This window comes from Caretta caretta, chromosome 1 (assembly GCF_965140235.1).
Source record: "Caretta caretta isolate rCarCar2 chromosome 1, rCarCar1.hap1, whole genome shotgun sequence".
NCBI classification, from domain to species: Eukaryota; Metazoa; Chordata; order Testudines; family Cheloniidae; genus Caretta; species Caretta caretta.
The window spans coordinates 325,523,264-325,535,638 of record NC_134206.1 but is presented as its reverse complement, the minus strand read 5'-3'; the positions used below and the strand labels follow the sequence as shown (position 1 = coordinate 325,535,638).

At 43.9% G+C, this 12,375-nt stretch overlaps 1 protein-coding gene across 1 annotated transcript in view; it reads left to right on the top strand.

Annotated features, from left to right (window-relative positions):
• Positions 1–12,375, top strand: part of SLC2A13 (solute carrier family 2 member 13) — a 322,896-nt gene that overhangs the window by 18,003 nt on the left and 292,518 nt on the right. The gene's annotated exons all lie outside the window — the stretch shown is intronic.

The window sequence follows — 12,375 nt, the reverse complement described above, 5'->3', positions numbered from 1 at the left end:
CTCACACCCCTGAGGGACAGTTATACCAATATAGGTCTCTAGTGTAGACCTGGCCTCATAGTGTGTCAGCTAAATAGAAGAGTGGAACGGATAAGGAGTTAACATATGTTGCAAGAGACCATTCAAGGCAAAGTGGGCAGCTAACACCTCTACAGTCATAGGACAAAAGAGGGTTAGTGGGTTACAGATTGGTGTAATGAGCCATAAGTCCAGTGTCTTTATTAAGTTCATGATTTTTCTGCTGTCTAGCGGAATTATGAATGTATGTTCCCAGGTTCGTCTTTTGAACGTGTTGTGCAGGTTTCCTTTAAGGACAAGAACTGAGAGATCAGATAAGAGTGATCATTTTGAGAAAAGTATTCACCCACAGGTGATTTTATCTTTTATCATTTTTCTGTGTTTAGTGCATAAAGCAGAGGACTGGGAGTTAGGACTCTGGGGGTTCTGTTCCCAACTCAACAGCTGGCTTGCTTCAAGCAAGTAATTAAATCTGTTTGTTTTTTGCCTTAGCTTCCTTCACTGTAAAGTGGGAATAATACCATCTCTGCCAAATACTTTGAAAGCTCTTTCTGAAAGGTGATATGTAAGTGCAACGTCATCTAAAATCTATTTTCTAAACAACTTTCTTCAAAAACCAGAACTATTGAAAAACACATTTTTAATTATTAGGTTATCTTACGTTGTCACATATGATCTCACTTGAAAAAATATCAGCTCTGGGATAAAAGCCAATGAGAGGCTTGAACCTAAAGAGTAAACTTTTTTAGAAAGTTATGAGCATCTGAAAAAGGACTTAACGTCGAAATTCAGCTTCACCTATAAATGTAGTGTCAGTAGAATTACTATGGGACTGATCCTGCATAGTGCTGAATGTCCTTGACTCCTGTTGAAATCAATAAGATTTGGGAATCATGTTCTCTCTTTAGGCTTTCTCTGTTCCCCTGGTCCATTCCACTCACTCTTATCCTGGGACCAAAAATTTGTTTTTGTTTTTCAAGCAGGCTATTCCATCAACTTTTGCAGAGGGTGTATGGTTAGGCAATTCAGTGTGAGAGATCTCCAGCTTCAACAAAACGGTCTGCTGTTCTGAGCAGAAATTCTTTCCATTCAAGATTAAAATATTGGCTCACATTGTGGGTCAGATATTTGACTCACAGGATGGCAATAAGCAAACTACTGAGGAAGTACTCTCTTCAGACCTTAGCCGTCCTGCATACAGAGAATAATCATGTCATCTGTGAGTTCTGCAGACCTGGTGGAAGATACAGATGGCAAGCTGAGCTGCCATGGGAGAGCTGCAGGAATTGCTCTCCTGAAGTGACTGAAAGCTTTTTTGTATTCTTCTAGTGTACCTTTGAAACTTGCATAATTGGAGGGCATAGTAATGAAACTTTCCTGAAAAGTTAGCTTTCAGGCTTGTAGTATTAATTTGAATAAAAACTTGCTTTGCAGTATGTGTTCATACAGACGCTCCCCGGGTTACGCAAACCCGACTTACACACATCCGCATTTAGGGGAAAAGTTCCGTAAACTAGAAATAGGAGTGTGGGTTTTTTGGTTTTTTTTTTGCTTTGTTTTTTGCATAATGGTCGGAGATATATTTCCGACTTACGCAAAATTAGAGTTACGCAAGGTGTTCCGGAACGGAACACTTGCGTAAGTTGGGGAGCATCTGTATCTTTGGAACAAATACTAATTTTCAGAAGGTGTTAAATGCAAGAAGTATGACTAACCTAGAGCCAGTATGGACAGAATACAAAGGGACCTAGATAGCTGGAGAGACAGGTAGAAAATAAGAGGTGAGATTGTGGCAGGGCCTGGATCTGTGCAGCTCACTAAGCAAAGCGAACTTTCACTGGAATATTTTGTTTAAATATAAGAGGTCTTATGGTTTATTTTGAGGCTTTTTTATTCAGTGCAAATAAGACTTTAATCTCTGGCACCATTCTCCTTACCTAGCTGAACGGACTTAATATTACCTTAATGTTTAAACAGGGCAACTCCCGTGTCTCTAGGAAGGAAGATGATGAATTAGCATTCTATGACCAGAACATTAACCCAGGGCCTGAAATTAACCCTCTGTCACAGAATTGTGATGGAGTTTCAGCTTCTGTTTTAAACAGTATCTGTTTCGGGGCCTTCTGGCTGAGGGGAAAATTGAATGTAAACCAATGCAATGTTGGTGTCTTCCTGAGTCTGTAGAGAGCCTGAAACAATAGATCTAAGGTGTCAACTGTGTAGTTCATCTGAGTCAGGGGTCCTATGGACTCCGTGATACCATAAATTGTCCTGTCCTCAAGATCCTGCAGAATTCAGTGTTTCTGCCATAGCAGTCACCATTTTGTTGCAGTCAAAGTACTCAACATGTTGTTTTGCCTCCCTGCCTTTCCAGGAGCTGCCCACACTTGGCTCTTGTTTTCCAAGTGTCCCTCACAAGGGTGCCTTAATTGGATTAAAATATGTTGCCTGAGCCACGGACCAATGCAGGAATCAGGGTACTGGAGCCAGAGTCCTGCTTGTGGCCCAAGGAACAGGGGGAATCCAAAGCGCTGGCAGTCTAGCTGAGAGCAATGAAGCAACCAAGGCTGACACCGAGTTGCTGAAGCTAGCTACAAGCTCTCTGCTTTCCTGGCTCATATGGGGAGAATAAAATTCAGAGCCAGGCTTCCTGGACAACTTCACAGGAGCAAGGGATCGTGGTGTGGAGCCAGGCTACCCAGACAGCTGGGCAAACCATAGTCAAAAATAATTGTTTGGTTTTACCCCAGTGAGCATTTTCAACTATGAGCTATAGCTATGTGTTCTTTCTATGGGTGGAGGGATGGGAATGAAGGGTTTTCCATGGGGAGAGAATAAAATAACTTTGCAGAATTTTAAGATTCCTGCTGTGGAATTTGATCCCACTGTGTTGAGCACGTGAGGAGGCACTGCTTATAACATATGCTGCTTCCCCCCCCCACCCCCATACAAAAGAGAAGTTCTTTTCAAAGGATAAAGATCTTAGTTGACTTCCTCAAGTGTGAATAACTTCCTTGATCCGGATAATGTGGAGAACAGATAAATGTACAGGCTAACACCTACCTGGAAATAATAAACTCTCCTCTGTACGATGATATCGAGTGGAAAAGCAAATATACGAAGCCTGATTCACCACTCCATTTCACTAGTTTTAGGCCAGCATGACTCCCATTGATATCACATAAGTGTGAAACTAGTGTAACAGAGTGGTGAATCAGGCCTGTGAAGTGATAGAAATAAAGGAGCTACACATCTGAATTTTTGAATGTTGCTCTCTGTAGCTTTTTTAAATGTTCAGGTTAATAATACTTAAATTCTGTGGTAAATATGCTGCATCGTGATTAGATGTATATTGGAAATCTTACGCTTTGGGATTTTTCTTAGCTTTAAGGCATTCCTGATACAGTAAGAGAGAACATACAATTTTGTGATGTTCATTTAGAAACACTTATACTAGTCTTGTGCGTGAGATCATTACTTTTTGTGTAATTTGTTGTATTTCTTACACTTCATTGAATTTGTGGTGTATTTTTCAGTAGCATTGTTAAAGTGAAAGCTTCCCATCTTACTCAGAGCAGTGCTGCGTTTCCTGCTTAAGACACAGGATAAATGGTATTTGAGCAAAAAATATTTATTCTTTTAAACATCTCAGCTGTTTAGCTGCTGGCAGTTGTGTAAACACCACAAATTCCCAACCTAATTGAGTGAGCTAGCCGCACTTTGCAGCATTTTCAGTTTGCAGCTTGGACTTTTATTTGCCCCATGTTATCTGGCATACACTAAATTGCTACTAGGTATGTTTACATATTAAATAGTGTAGTTAGTAAACACTCACCTCTCTTAAGGTGGAGATTTTCACGACTGTTCTATGTGCCTTCTCTGCTGTGCCAGTACACCCCCTTGTAGGACAAGCCAATCTAGTCTTAGTGTTTACCCGCTTGAACCCAGGGCAGGCTCTGCTTGGTGCAATGGCGACTTTGCCTATTATAGCAGAGCATTAGTTTTTTAATAATTCTTATTTAATAATTTAGTTTTTTAATAATTCTAATTTAATAATTAGTTCTTTGATAATTAAAGCTAAGACCGGTTTTCTGTCTGCACATTAGGAGTCTGCACCAGTGCGGCTAACATAGTAGCTGAACTCACAATGAAGCCTCTGTCTAGAGCAAGGCCTCGCTCCCGTGGCCTCAGACTGTGAGAGCCTGATGTAGCCCTATCCCATGTGGCAAGATATTAACCAAATCACTATTCTGCTCCAACATATACAGCTTTAAGACTGCATGTGTCAATAGAATATATACCTCACTTCAGCATACGATTTTAAATACAGTAGGTTCTGCTTAATAGCAATCCTGACATTAGCAACTTCTGGTTCATGGCAACACCTGTCCAGTCATCAGTCCTGTCCCATTAACATCCCTGTTAATAGGATTCAGATATTCACGGTGGCATGCAACTTAATAGCAACTCTTTTTTTTTAAAGGCCGCACTTGCAGGCAGGTTTGTGAGGCTGCAGCCAGGGAAGGCAATGCCAGTGTAATGCTGACAGACCCTGGTCACTGGCGGGTGGGATCGAACCTGGGGCTTCTGGAGCTTAGTGCATGAGCCTCTGCAGCATGAGCTAAAAGCCAACTGCCTGTTAGCTAAGATTAGTGGTCTTGGTGCCACTAGATGGGACAGAACACCACACCCAGGAGGTGTGTGGGTTACACTAGTATTTGCCTTCCTTGGCTGCAGCCTTTAAACCAGTCTGTGGCCTGTGCTCAGCCTGTCCCAGCACTCCCTTCTGGGGCTGTAGCCTGGCAAACCTGCCTGCTCATATTGACTACACAGGAGGTAAAGGGCGGTGGGCTGGGAAGGGAGGCTGCAGACCAAGTAGTCCAGATGTCGAAGCTGCATGGTACCACTCCCTGCATTATCAAGGCTGCACCCTGCTGGGGGAAGGAATTGCTGTGACATGCTGAGTCCTGACCCCTGGAGAGCACAGACAAAGGTACAAGTGCAGCTCCACAGGCTCCCAGTGCCCCTTCTCCCTATAGAAAATTCTGGCATCCAGTCTGCAGCCCCTCTGCCCGCTTGCAGGATTGCAGCCAGGAAAGGCATGTCCCAGCACTTCCTTCCCTGGCAGTTGTCTTGAAAACCTGCCTTCCACTTATTGGCAAATGCCAGGTAATGGCAACTTTTTGCTGGCAATTGAGGGTTCCAGAAAGAAGGAACTGAGGGAGCACGGGATCACCTGGGCATTTTATACCAGTGCTATGAGAGCACGGCACAAGAGGGCTCTAGAGATGCTTCGACTGGTACCACTGAGGGAAAAATTTCTGGCAACCGTGCTTGGGGCATGCACACACACCTAGTGTGGAATTGGCATGTGCAAACATATCTCGAAGAACAACTGTTATGGAAGGTTAGGAACCGTTTTTCCCAGTGAGTGTTAAAAAAAACAAACCAAAAAACCCTTCTAAAACAGTTATAAAGGAGAGAAGTCCAAACCCATTCTCTATGAATGCGTAAGGTTCTTGGATTTGAACTCTGGAAATTTTAAAAGATAAGGTGCAACTTTGTTATCTGCATGTGTAGTAAGCGGTAGAAACCTGAGTGGTTCATTGTAGATAAGCCCATTGTATTTGGCAGCACAAGACAACAGCAATAGTTCTAGTTCTTGTTACGTTACATTGGGGTCAGTGCTACTAAGGAAAGGCAAAGGCAGGATTGTATGGTTAGAAAAATCATATGGGAATTTTCTACATGAATGCCTGGAATAATAACAGGATGGTATTGAAGAATGTGGATTTACTATGAAGGCACTGTACATGTATAAGCCTCTGTCATCACCTATGGAAAAAGCTTGTAACACTGATTGTAATTTTAACTAGTGCAGTTAAAATGCTGTAATATTCTTTCTTTTCATAGCACAATAACTTTGCCTGACACTTTGCAGAAATGTGAAAAGACATGGTCTCTGCACCAGAGAGTTTATAATCCAAGCTGGACAGATATGGAAAAAGGAAGAGGGGAGGTAAAGTTGAAATAAAGCCAGTGTGAGTCACCTAGCTGGTTCCTAGTCAGCTGCCAGCATCTGGCACTAAAATGCACTTTGGCCCAGATCCACAAAGGATTCCAGTGGAAGTTAGGAGCCTAAATAGATTTGTGGATCTGGGCCTTACTGATTGTAGCTAACTAGAAGAGCCACCAATTGCTCCTTTCCCTCCTACAATTGCCACATTAGGACTTGGTTGCATCCCCAAACTAGTTCTCTTCCATTTGGCAGCAAGGGCTCTGTCTGTCTGTCTCCCTAATGCTGTTCTGCATCCCCTGTCATTAGAGCAGCACCAGCAGCTCTTGCCTTGATGTAAGGAAGAGATTTTAAGAGAAGGTCTTAAAAAGAACAGAAAAAGACATCTGGCTAGACCAAGTAGGGATTGCAATATAATTAAGCTTTCAAAGTTCAAGAAGTTTTGACTGATGCTTCCTTTTTATAGTCAGGTGAGCTTCAGGTCCAGTTTATGTGGAGCAGGTTGAGATGCCGTCTCCACCTTCTTTTGAAAGGAGTTATGGGAGGAGAATGACAGGTCACTGTATCCTTCCTGGAGTATTAGAAATCTGACAACAAAAGCCTTGTAGTTGAGGATACTCTTGTAAAGCAGGTCTGTGTTAACAGACTGTACAAAAAGCTTCAACTTCTCTACTTCTGCTGTTAAATTTGAGAGGGTCCCATAATATAAAAGATAGGAGAGGGTCCTTCCCCAGCTCTCTTAGAGGGGATAAGCACTGAGCTGTGGCTCCAGGCAGAGTGCATTGATCTAGACTCCATGCACTCTACTTGACTTAGTCTTCTGTCTGGTCAGACTCAGTTCATGGTTCCCCTATGGCCTGTTCGCACTGGCATATGTGGAAGAACTTTGAGGGCTTCTTACACTTTTTTTTGCAAACGCTTAAGGAGTACAAAATCTGTACATTTGGGATATCTTTAGTCTATCTTATAGAAAACCTATTTTCAGTTTTTTCTTTAGTATTTCTGATGTCATTTCACTTAAAACTGGAAACCCTCATTGCAATGTCTTTGTTGCATGTGTATAAATCAGCCATCCTAGAAGATTAGAGTTGGAAGAGACCTCAAGAGGTCATCTAGTCCAATCCCCTGCTCAAAGCAGGACCAACCCCAACTAAATCATCCCAGCCAGGGCTTTGTCAAGTTGGGCCTTAAAAACCTCTAAGGATGGAGAGTCCACCACCTCCCTAGGTAACCTATTCCAGTGCTTCACCACCATCCGATGAAGTGAGCTGTAGCTCATGAAAGCTTATGCTCAAATAAATTTGTTAGTGTCTAAGGTGCCACAAGTCCTCCTTCTCTTTTTACAGATACAGATTAACATGGCTGCTACTCTGACACCCTCCTAGTGAAATAGTGTTTCCTAATATCCACTGCAACTTGAGACCATTGCTCCTTGTTCCGTCATCTGCCACCACTGAGAATAGCCTAGCTCCATCCTCTTTGGAACCCCCCTTCAGGTAATTGAAGGCTGCTATCAAATCCCCCCTCACTCTTCTCTTTTGCAGACTAAATAACTCCAGTTCCCTCAGGCTTTCCTCATAAGTCTTGTGCTCCAGCCCCCTAATAATTTTCGTTGCCCTCTGCTGGATTATCTTCAATTTGTCCATGTCCCTTCTGTGGGGGGGGGGGCGCAAAACTGGATGCAGTACTCCAGGTGTGGCCTCACCATTGCCGAATAGAGGGGAATAATCACTTCCCTCGATCTGCTGGCAATGCTGCTACTGATGCAGCCCAATATGCCGTTGATCTTCTTGGCAACAAGGGCACACTGCTGACTCATATCCAGCTTCTTGTCCACTGTAATCCCCAGGTCCTTTTCTGCTGAACTGCTACTTAGCCAGAAGGTCCCCAGCCTGTAGCAGTGCATGGGATTCTTCCTTAATAAGAGCAGGACTCTGCACTTGTCCTTGTTGAACCTCATCATATTTCTTTTGGCCCAATCCTCCAATTTTTTCTAGGTCACTCTGGACCCTGTCCCTACCCTCCAGCGCAGGGGTGGGCAAACTTTTTAGCCTGAGGGCCGCATCAGGTTTTGGAAATTGTATGGAGGGCCGGTTAGGGGAGGCTGTGCCTCCGCCCCTCTTGCTTCTTGCCCCCTGATGCGCCCCCAACCCCAGGACTCCTGCCCCATCCACCCACCACCTCCCTATCCCCTGACCGCCCCTGCAACCCCCGCCGCCCCATCCAACCCCTCCTCTCATTCTTGGCTGCCACACCAGGACCATTGCCCCGGGAATCCCTGCCCCTGACTGCCCCCTGACCCCTATCCACACCCCTGCCCCTTGACCACCATCCCAAACTCTCCTGCCCTCTATCCAGCCCCCTCCACCCCCTTACCACGCTGCCTGGAGCACCAGTGGCTGGCGGCGCCGCAGCCGTGCCACCGCGAAGCACAGAGCAGCGGTTCAGGCCAGGCTCTGCAGCTCGCAGCCCCGCCGTCCAGAGCGTTGCGCCCACGGCACAGTGCGCTGAGGCTGCGGGGAATAGCGGGGGCCAGGGGCCGGGGGCTAGCCTCCCGGGTCAGGAGCTCAGGGGCCGGGCAGAAAGGGGCCCATGGGCCGGATGTGGCCCATGGGCCGGAGTTTGCCCATCTCTGCTCCAGCGTATCTGCCTCTTCCCCCACTATAGTTTCATCTGCAAACTTGCTGAGGGTGCAATTAATCCCATCATTCAAATCATTAATAAAGATGTTGAACAAAACCTGCCCCAGGACCGACCCTTGGGGCACTCCGCTTGATACCAGCTGCCAACTAGACATTGAGCCGTTGATCACTACCCCTTGAGCCCGACAAACTAGCCAGCTTTCTGTCCATTCATCCAATCCATACTTTAACTTGCTGGCAAGAATACTGTGGGAGACAGTATCAAAAGCTTTGCTAAAGTCAAGATATATCACGTTCACCACTTTCCCCATATCCACAGAGCCAGTTATCTCATCATAGAAGGCAATCAGGTTGGTCAGGCATGACTTGCCCTTGATGAATCCATGCTGACTGTTCCTGATCACCTTCTGCTCCAAGTGCTTCAAAATGGATTCCTTGAGGACCTGCTCCATGATTTTGCAAGGGACTGAAGTGAGGCTGACGAATCTGTAGTTCCCTGGGTTCTCTTTCTTCCTTTTTTAAATATGGGCACTATATTTGCCTTTTTTCAACTGTCCAGGACCTCCCCTGATCACCATGAATTTTCAAAGGTAATGGCCAATGGCTCTGCAATCACATCCTTCTGCACCCTTGAATGCATTAGATCTGGACCCATGGACTTGTTCATGTCCAGCTTTTCTAAATAGTCCTTAACCTGTCCTTTTACCACTGGTGGCTGCTCATCTCCTCCCTGTTCTGTGTTGCCCAGTGCAGCAATCTGGGAGCTGACCTTATCTGTGAAGACCAAAGCAAAAAAAGCATGGAGTACTTCAGCTTTTTCCACATCATCTGTCACTATGTTGTCTCCCACATTCAGTAAGGGTCCCACACTTTCCCTGACCACCACCTTGTTGCTAACATACCTGTAGAAACCCTTCTTGTTACCCTTCACATCCCTTGCTAGCTGCAACTCCAGTTGTGCCTTGGCCTTCCTGATTACACCCCTGCATGCTCTAGCAATATTTTTATACTCCTCGCTAGTCATCTGTCCAAATTTCCACTTCTTGTAAGCTTCCTTTTTGAGTTTAAGCTCACTAAAGATTTCATTGTTAAGCCACTGATCAGCCTCACCTCAAAAAGAGGCATAGATAAAATTGAAAATGTCCAGATGGGTACATTGAAGATTACTTAGGTTGAGGGAGATATGTAAAATAATGCATATGGCAGTTGTTAACTTGATGAGCCTGTGAGCCGTGTCCCATAATATAGAAGGGATGAAGCACTGGATGGAATGGAAAGAAAATTATTTCCATTACAGTCTATTTAATCACCTTGTGACATTCCCCAGTAGAAATAGTTGAGGCAAACCCAGATTTTTTGCAAGAAGGCACATTTTATCTTAAAGACAATCGTTGCCGCTATGTTGGCTAGATGAAGAATCTACCAGCAGTGTTACTTGAAAACCAATTCTTATTCATTCTTCTTTTCAAATACTGGGTGAAAAACCGACTGTTTTCACTATTGTCTTAAATATTGGTTATGGACAACTGCAAGAGGCCGGGTAACAGAGTATAAGGATATAGTGGGTGCTCTGTCACTGAAATGTTCCAATTCTCATGTTGTAAGGAGTAGTTTTTATTAAGTTACTGGAACACAATAAGCTGCATAAACTGTAGCCATTACATGGAATAGGTCTCTCTTGGAGCAAATACTCCCCCTGTTTTCCATGTGTGTTGAGCTGCTTTTTACAGTCATGCTCATGGATTTAGCTTCTTTCTCTGTTGTTCTACATGTTTCTCTCAATCACCTTTTCTCTTTCCAGGTGATGTCCATGTTATCACTTGCCATGGGAGCTGTCAAGGTTCCTCCCCCACTCTGAACTCTAGGGTACAGATGTGGGGACCTGCATGAAAAACCTCCTAAGCTTATCTTTACCAGCTTAGGTCAAAACTTCCCCAAGGTACAAAATATTCCACCCGTTGTCCTTGGACTGGCCGCTACCACCACCAAACTAATACTGGTTACTGGGGAAGAGCTGTTTGGACGCGTCCTTCCCCCCAAAATACTTCCCAAAACCTTGCACCCCACTTCCTGGACAAGGTTTGGTAAAAAGCCTCACCAATTTGCCTAGGTGACTACAGACCCAGACCCTTGGATCTTAAGAACAATGAACAATCCTCCCAACACTTGCACTCCCCCTTTCCTGGGAAATGTTGGATAAAAAGCCTCACCAATTTGCGTAGGTGACCACAGACCCAAACCCTTGGATCTGAGAACAATGAAAAAGCATTGTTTTCTTACAAGAAGACTTTTAATAAAAATAGAAGTAAATAGAAATAAAGAAATCCCCCCTGTAAAATCAGGATGGTAGATATCTTACAGGGTAATTAGATTCAAAAACATAGAGAACCCCTCTAGGCAAAATCTTAAGTTACAAAAAAGATACACAGACAGAAATAGTTATTCTATTCAGCACAATTCTTTTCTCAGCCATTTAAAGAAATCATAATCTAACACATACCTAGCTAGATTACTTACTAAAAGTTCTAAGACTCCATTCCTAGTCTATCCCCGGCAGAAACCAGCATATAGACAGACACACAGACCCTTTGTTTCTCTCCCTCCTCCCAGCTTTTGAAAGTATCTTGTCTCCTCATTGGTCATTTTGGTCAGGTGCCAGCGAGGTTACCTTTAGCTTCTTAACCCTTTACAGGTGAGAGGAGCTTTCCCCTGGCCAGGAGGGATTTCAAAGGGGTTTACCCTTCCCTTTATATTGATGACAGGAGCCATGTTGGTGGCATTATTAAATTGTGTCCTAAATATATCCATAGGACTACCCTGCATTATTTCCTATTTGAGTGGAGCATATCTTTTGAAAAAAATCTCCTTTTCATCAGATGTAAACAGCACCATATGCCAACCGTCTTGTGTAAAACACCCATTTTCTTCTGCGACTGATCAGAGGATCGCACCCCATCATACTGAACACTGACCTGATAATATATTTGTGACTACCAGACTCTGACAATTGCAACTCCTTATCTAGGAATGAAGTCCTGTACCGGGAAAAAGCTTCAGCATAGTTTAGCAGTGCAGGTTCCTTTCCAAGGACAGTCGAGCTCAAGGTCCCTGTCTTAATAGCTAATGCTAATCCCACAGCGGGTTTTCACTGTCTTAGAAATCATCTCCGCCTCTTGTGGCCATGATTTCTTATTACAACTGTATTCCACTGGAACCATGAAACTGATGTCTGATAGGAGGAGGCTAGTGACTACGAGAGAGAACTTTTGTAATAGTTGGACCTAGATGAAGGAACTCACACCCACAAAGGAAAAGAAACAGCACTTTCAGAACTACAGGAATCTTACTATTTCAACTTAGCTTTACCTCAAAGTTCCACAAACACACACTACCCCCTCATCCTCTTTCCCTTGCACAATGAACCTTAGAAATTCATCAAGCTATTTCTTCTCCTGGAACAGGAGAGACAGTTTTTGATTTTCACGTACTTGAGAGGTGCTCAGATACCATACTGTTGGAGAACGTTTGTGTACATAGCGCTCTACAAAAGTAAGATTGTACTGTATTGTACCTCTGCATAAATTGGTTTTTCTTTTTTGAATCTGGTATACAAACCACAGCCAGATTAAAACATGAAATATCTTCAGCATAATAGGAAACTGAGTATTAGCTTAAAATGATTCAAAAATTCTTTATAAA